Source organism: Miscanthus floridulus, chromosome 6, assembly GCF_019320115.1.
Source record: "Miscanthus floridulus cultivar M001 chromosome 6, ASM1932011v1, whole genome shotgun sequence".
Classification (NCBI taxonomy): domain Eukaryota; kingdom Viridiplantae; phylum Streptophyta; class Magnoliopsida; order Poales; family Poaceae; genus Miscanthus; species Miscanthus floridulus.
In genome coordinates this window covers 111,648,307-111,656,829 of record NC_089585.1, presented here as the reverse complement: position 1 = coordinate 111,656,829, position 8,523 = coordinate 111,648,307, and positions in this window count along the sequence as shown.

The following is an 8,523-nucleotide window of genomic DNA, read 5'->3' as shown; positions in this document are numbered from 1 at the left end:
CGTGGGATCAGAGTAGGAAGCAGTGTTTTGGGCTAGGCCTTTCATTTGGAGAGACCGCTCTAAGATGGCTGGTGCCCGAGTGCTCTGGTCGGAGAGGTGGGCCAAAGAAGTTGATGAGCAGGCGCTTGTTCTTTTGGGTAGACCTTTTAGTCGGCGATCGGACTGCCCTTCTAGCCTGTTGTGTTTTAGACTCTTAGGCTAGCCCATGAACTATATGTTGTTTTCCTGGGCCGAGCCCGGGCGTGGAAGCCAGTCCTCGAGGGACCCCAGGTTTATGAACCCAATAAGTACAACACCCCCAAAGCTCTATGGGTGGAAGCTATCAACACCGCATGATATGCATCCAACCGCCTATTCCTAAAGATGATGAAGATGATGTACAAGTGATTGATCCACCTTCTTCATCAAGTGTGCCATAAGATTGTGATACAGATGGGAGAGTAGAAAATAAAGATACTAATGTCTCCCATGATCAAATGGTGGTACAAGCACAAGATGTTGATGCTCCACAACCTCCTCCTCAAGTGGTCAATCGAAGAAATACACCTCTACTACAAGATCATCCATAAGATCTCATCATAGGGAGTCCATCAAAGGGTGTAATGGCTCGCTCAAAAAAACTTGCTTTATTTATTGCTCATCACTCTTTTGTCTCTTGCTATGAGCCTACCAAGGTAGAAGAAGCTCTTCAAGATCTGGATTGGATAAATGCCATGCATGAAGAGTTGAACAACTTCACCCGCAATGAAGTTTGGACTATTGAAGAGCGGCCAAAAGGTGCAAGAGTTATTGGAACAAAGTGGGTGTTCCGCAACAAGCAAGATGGTCAAGGCATAGTTGCGAGGAACAAGGCAAGACTAGTTGCAAAGGGGTTCTCTCAAGTTGAAGGATTGGATTTTGGAGAGACCTTTGCACCGGTTGCAAGACTAGAAGCCATTCGTATCCTTCTTGTATATGCATCACATCATGAAATAAAATTATATCAAATGGATGTGAAAAGTGCATTTTTAAATGGCTTTATTAATGAACCAGTCTATGTTGATCAACCTCCTGGGTTTGAAGACCCTAGATATCCTAATCATGTTTATAGGTTGTCCAAGACATTATATGGGCTTAAGCAAGCCCCAAGAGCTTGGTATGTGCGCCTTCGGGACTTCCTTATTGAGAAGGGCTTCACCATTGGGAAGGTCGACACTAGACTATTCACCAAGAAGCTTGATGGGCACATCTTCATTTGTCAAGTGTGTGTTGATGATATCATCTTTGGATCATCAAATGAAGATTCTTGCAAAGAGTTCGGTGAATTGATGTCAAAGGAGTTCAAGATGTCAATGATTGGAGAGCTTACATTCTTTCTTTATTTTCAAGTCAAGTGAATAAGAGAAGGGATTTTCATTTCTTAAGAGAAATATACAAATGATCTTCTCTAAAGATTCAAGATGGATGAATGTAAGCCAATCAAGACACCAATGCCAACTAATGGACATCTCGACCTAGATGAGGGAGGTAACATGGTTGATCAAACTATCTACCGCTCTATGATTGGTAGCTTATTATATTTAACCGCACCTAGGCTCGACATCATATTTAGTGTGTGTATGTGTGCTAGATTTCAAGCTAATCCTAAGGAAACTGATTTGATTGCCGTTAAAAGAATCAGTAGGTATCTTAAGCACACACCAAACGTTGGCCTTTGGTATCCTAAAGGAGCTATATTTGAATTAGTTGGCTATTCCGATTCGGATTATGCCGGTTGCAAAGTTGATAGACAAAGCACATCCGGAGGGTGCCATTTGCTTGGTAGATCACTTATGTCTTGGTTCTCCAAGAAACAAAATAGTGTGGCCTTGTCCACCACCGAAGCGGAATACATTACCACGACTGCTTGTTGTGCACAAATACTTTACATGAAGCAAACTTAGCTAGATTGTGGTGTAGTTCTAGAAAAAGTACCTCTTTTGTGCGACAATGAAAGTGCACTAAAACTTGCAAATAATCCGGTTCAACATTCTCGCACCAAGCACATAGATATCTGCCATCACTTTCTTAGAGATCATGTTGCTAAAAATGATATATCATTAGAAGATGTAAGGACCAAGTATCAATTGGAGGATAACTTCACTAAACCCCTAGATGAGGTGACTTTTTGTCGATTGCGGAATGAGCTCAATGTTCTTGATTTTAGTAACTTCACTAGAAAATGAGCTTGTGTTGTTCCTTGTATTGCATTGTAATATACAACATGTTTAATTTTTGGAAATGCATATAGGGCTTGTCTAACATGGTTAAGATAACCACCGTAAAGCGTGTAAAGAAGCTTACCTTGGATCAAACTTGAGAAGCAACTAGATTTATTTTCAAGTATTGCATTGCGTATGCATGAATGTTGCTTTGTCGTTTATCTTCAATTGCCCTCTTATTGCCTATTTTCTTAAAAAGAATTATAATCTAAGGCAAAATATTTTTGAAAAACTTAAGGGTTTGAGAGAGGTCACTCACATCAGTCCCAATTGGTGTTTATTTGGATCTTATTGGAGTTGGGACTTGATTGGGAATAGGCAGCACGAAGGGGTTTGAAGATTTGCTAGAAAAGGGGTGACCGGATGCTGCATCGGACTCTGATGTCCTGTGTCCGGTCAGTTCACAGGAAGTGAACTGCTGCTGAGAAGGAGTGATCGGACGCTGAAACATTATTCTCTCAGCATCCGGTCAGATGGTGATCTAGCGTCCGGTCGATCGAAGACGATGAAGGCAGCTTGTATCGGGCTCTGGTTGCGTCCGGTCGGTGTTCACCGGACATGTCTGGTCATGATTCTAGGGGATTTGCACCTCTCTAGAATTGACCGAACACTGGGTGACAGTGTCCGGTCGCTATCACTGGAGCGTCTGGTCAGTAGAAAACATGCGGGATTCAATCTCTTATCTCTGTTTCCTTTTCTATCTCACGGGGACCCCTTATAATCCACGTGTTGTTGACCTAATCCACCACCGCCGCGCATCTCATGCCCGACCCGCCGACTTCACCATGCCAGTGTGCTCGAGCTTCTCTCGTGCCACCATGCTCGCGCAGCGGCGCCTCCCTGCTCCTGTTCCCGCGCCACTGCGCTCATGTAGCTGCACCTCCCTGCTCCTGCTCCAGCACCGTCGCGCCACGCCATGCCTTCGCACGCTCGCACCTTCACATCGCCGCACCACCGAGCTTTTGCCCATGTGCCATCGCGCTTGCCCTAGCTGCATCGCCGTCTTGCTTCACGCCACCGAGCTCCCACAACAGCAGCGCCACCGCCGTGCTCTCCACAAAATTTTTATAATGGATGACACTGAAGGGCTTCTTGTAATGTTTCCAATGTGTCAAAATTGGTATTTGATGCCTGATTACTACACCTGCCTCTAAGGCAAACTTGACAGCTTGCACTGGATCATGTGGCCTTCTGTTCCCCTCGACAGCAGAGATGAGCATACTCAATCCTCCCATCGATTTGCTCAAAATTCCACGAGTTCGAGGCCTCGGCTTCCTCGCAGTTCTCCACAATGGTAGTAGAAAGTTTTCATACATTTAGATTATTAGAAAAAGTAACATGGATATCAAATAGCTAGTACGAATTGATTGATAGACATATGTAAGGTAATACCAACCTAGGCAACTTTTATTGTTCTGCGGGTAGGTGGAGACGGGAGTTTGCTAAGAGGGCTCCTCTTCAGCATGGCTATCATCATCTGACCGTGGGTAGTCTCTCATAGGGCTAGGTAGCTCAGAGGGCTCCTCTTCGACATGGCTATCATCATCTGGCCATGGGCACTCTCTCACATGGCTAGGTAGGGAGCCATCCTAATAAATGTCTCCAGTCAATTCATGATGTTTGAATTGATCCCTAGGTACAATGTCCATGGTGATAGAGAATTATGTTCACCTACTACTGATACCTCCACCCTTTTGCTAGCAGCAGCCATTCGAGTACAAACTCCAAGAGCAAACTCTTCTGGCCGTGTTGAATTCACTCGCTTGGAGTGCCTTCACCTAGGGCTCATGGCAGCGCTGCCTTTTGTCCTACTGGTAGAGCCTCCTCTATGGCTCCTTCGACCCGAACACTGAAATTGGAGATACATTGGAGATACAAACTTAAGCAGCAAGCATGTACAAATTACATTGCTATCCAAAGAGTAAAGCTTTGTATTGCTACGTACCCCCTCCAAACTAAATACAAGATAGAACAAGCACCTCAATTGCTAGGGGTACTGGATCATCTTCTAAATCTGAATCTGTTTCATTTGTAACATCAAATCCCTCAACTACGTCCCCTGGTTCAGGGATATATTCTAAATCTTCACCGTGTCTACCCTTTGTGCTTTACTATTTTTGCCTTTGGAGACACAGGTTTTGGGCCCACGCGTATTCCAAGTTCTTCCATCTTTTTAGATTATAGAGTCATTTATTAATTAAAGCTTCTATGGAATGTCAACACAACACAGCAAGAGTATGTAAATAAGCGCCTAACTAGTACGTAACTACAACTTATATGTAAGTCATTAATCCAATAAAGCACATGTCAGCTACACTCAACTATAGGAAATATGTAACCCCATCGCTATCTACATATCCTTTTTTTAGCTTCTATAGTAGATCACACATCATAAAAGGAATTTCGGTATCTCTTCCTCCGTGTTCATGTTCAGATCCGATCTTGTCATCGTGGTCGCGGAGCTAGTGCGGCCAACGTTGACGTAGGGTTAATAGATCTGGCTCCGACTAGGGTTTAGATCTGGTCGGTCGTGGTAGGGCTGAGGTAGGGGATATGAATCTGGCTCGTACCGTTGTTGAGGCTAGGGTTCAAAAATGTATGAGAGAGGGTGCGGCTGCAGAGTCAAGAGGGAGTCGAGCTACTATGCCAATGGCGCCTAGGGTCTGGAGTAGGCTATCAGAGGGGCCCACTGGAGAGTGGAGAGGGAGGCCATGGGACTAGGATTTGGATCTAGAGGAGAGACGATGCAGGCGGAGAATAGAGATGGAGGCGGAGACGACGACTCTTTGCGCTTTTATGTGGCCATCACATTACCACAAATACCCTTATCTGAAATCGATGGTGTGGTAAACCTATTTTTCGTGCAGAGGGCAAAAGAGAGACATCTAATTTTCGGTGCGTGTTGGCGAGACTGCTCGGCGCGGTGCAAAATCAAAATTTCGGGGCATGTTGGTGGGACTGCTCAGCGTGGTGCTCGGCAGAGACCAGAATTTATTCTATGTTTTAATAGAAAATGTGAAAGGACCTAGGATGCCGTCTAGAGGGGGTGAATAGGCGTTTCTAAAAATTAACATCTTTAAATGCGGAAATGATTAGTAAAGTGAGTTTCCAAAATAGAAACTACAAATAAGAGTGATACCACCCCTCATAAGTTAGCCACAGAGTATATAAAAGATACTAAATAAATCTAGGAGCCATAACCCTGCAACACAACGATTAGTGCATGGATCTAAATTCAGCACTGAGCTCTAATACCAGACGTGTCCGGTAGGTATACCAAACGTGTCCGGTATACACGTGTTCTATAGAACAACCTGGCACAGTGATCAATACCGGACATGTCCGGTATACACGGTTTCAGTGGAACAGCCCTAAACTCACTCGTTTTGGTTTCTAACTTCAAACCAAATTGCAGGTACCTACTAGTGATGACAATATACACAGATAACCTACACAAGAGCAAGAGCAACACAAATATCAAATAAAATACGAATGAGACACAATATTTGTTTTTACCAAAGTTTGGATTCGTTTGAGTCCTACTCTCCGTTGAGGGGGCTGCGGATGACCCAATGATGATCAGCCCTAGAGGGTACCACGAAGGTCACTCTAGCCAGAGTCTTTTCCAACTCCTTTTCCTCCTTCCACTAGTTGATTCTGAGGTGGCAGAATCGACCGTTACAAACTTTTCGAGACACACCACAATCTCTCGGGTGCTCTTCGACAACACCTAGCCATCTAGGACCGAAGAGTCCAAGAGTAACAAATGCAAATCACGAGATTGATAATATGCACAAGTGCTCAAGTGGTTGGATTGCTCTCTTTTTGAATTTCTCTCAACCCACTAATTGATTTGGTAATTTGGATTACACACTCACTAAGAGAGGGTTTGTGAGAGTTGGCAATGCTAAAAAACATGTATGTGTATCAGCAGAATTAGTAGCCTTCAAAGGCGGAGGCTTGGGGGTATTCATAGCCCCCTTGAAAAACTAGCCGTTTTATAGCCGTTGCCATACTATCTGGTATGACTTACACTGCGCCAATGGTAACAAAGTTACAGTGACGTTGTGAGGCGTCGGAACTCCTGATGAATGCCAGAACTTCTGACCGTTGGAACTCCCGACTCACATCGGAACTCCCGACCCTTAGCACATTTAAAAACTACGGTAACTGAGTTAAAGTATATGACGTGTCGAAACTCCCGACGCATGCTGGAACCCCCGACCGTCGGAACTCCTGACCCTCAAGGCATTTGAAAACTAGTCGTTGGCCTCTGGCCATCCGAATACCGGACATGTTCGGTATGACCAGGACAGTAAACCTTCCAAGTCAGTTAAGCGCGAGACGTCGGAACTCTCAACCATTGCCGAAACTCCCGACCGTTGGAACTCTTGACGAACCAATCCAAGAACATCAACTTTACCATTGCTAGGCAAATACCGGACACGTCCGGTATTACCAGACCAACAAAAATAGGTTAGCTCTTTTGTCTCTTAAACACTCAAAACTCACATGGGTTGGCTTGAGCACTTATGAAACATTATCTATCAACATGATGCATCCCTCTTAATAGTATGACATTCCTATTAACTCAAATTTAAAGAGTATAACGAATTTAAACTTTTTAGTTGATCTCTTTCAACCGAAGTCGTGTATTCCAATCTTCATCAAGTGAGGATGCCAACATGTCAACTTTGATCTTTTTACTTGAGCATAGCCATCTTGAGCACGTGACTTGATTTCATTCATTAAATATGAATAACTCTAGACGCATCAAGTCACTTTTAACACTTTGTTCAATATAGATTTGATCATCCACATCAATATGACCATCATAGCTTGATTACTAAATGCAAGTACTTTCTTCTTCACACTAGCTAGGTTTTTCGGCCACCAAGCCGTCGCTTGCCCTTTACCCTTGCTTAGTACCTCGAAGCATTTCCTTGCTATCTTCACCATCTCAAGCCATCAAGTCATATCTTGTGTTAAATCATCCATTCATTTGTATTGTTATCTTTTTCATTTCAATTTAGCAAGCTTCCAATATGAGACAATTCCATATGCAATCTCTCATGCCTCATTAGCTAATTTCTACCGGGCTTGCTTTCACATAGTACATGGAAATCCCACAATAAATAAGCCTTTGCGTGAATTCAATTTGCATTGTTGTCTTGTGCTTAAACTAGATTGTTTATACAACAACACATCATTTTGGCTTTCATTAAGTGTTTGTGAGATAACCTATTACCTGTCCACACTCAGCAAATGGGTTCGACCTTTAATCACGTTGTCATTCAATCATCTAAAACACACTAAAGGGCTAGATGCACTTTCAAAATGATTATGACAAAATGTTACTTACCTAATATCAGTGTTTTCATTTTTTTCCTCCTGTACACATGTTTATATATTCGATGAGTTAGTTGTTGCCTTTTTGATTTTTTCATAATAATATAAATAAACATAAAACTAAAAGAGAATGATAATAAATAAATAATTAAAAGATGCATGAATTTGACACGTAAAAATTACCAAAAAAATCTACTCGCTGTAGCTTGTTGCGCTGCATCTGCCGATTATTATTTTTATGGCCCCGTTCGGATGTTATGGTTCTGAAGAAATTTGGATGGTTTCGAGGAATTCTGAAGGAATTTGTGAGAGAAAAATACTGTTTCGGATGAAAAAAGAAGCGGATCAAGCCGAAGGGCACGCGAACGGGTGTGTGACTACATCTGCGACTGTTTGAACTAAGACCTATAATTTGAAAGCAAGAGGAAGACAAACCTAGGGATGGAAAACCCTCAATAAATAACTAAATGGGTTATTGGATTTCCCAACCTGAAAAATGGCATGGATTCTAAGGGGATTTAAGTTTTTAAAGAAAGAGAAAAAAGTATCCTCCTACTCGCTAGTGCTCCGGCGATTCGCCGACTCGTAGCTAGAGTAAGTTCCCATTGCTTATCGCCATTAGTACTCGAATCGCCAATGTAGTAGTCAAGGAGTTGGCGTATTTTTCTGCTCTGATAACGAGAAAGTCTGTGGCTCTGTGTATTTAACGCGCCAAGAGGTTTTTTCTCGTCTCTACTAAAAACCAAGCGAGATGCTCTAACAAGTTTAGCACCACCCATTTACCCAAACGCGCCAAGAGTTTAGCACCACGTCCCTCCAATTGATTTCGGCCGTTCGATCTATCATCGTGTGGCTGTGATCGCTCGGAGCGGATTCGGCCAGAAGCGGCTTCCTCTTCTCCTCCTTCGCTTCCATCCGCTTTTCCTCTGCTTCT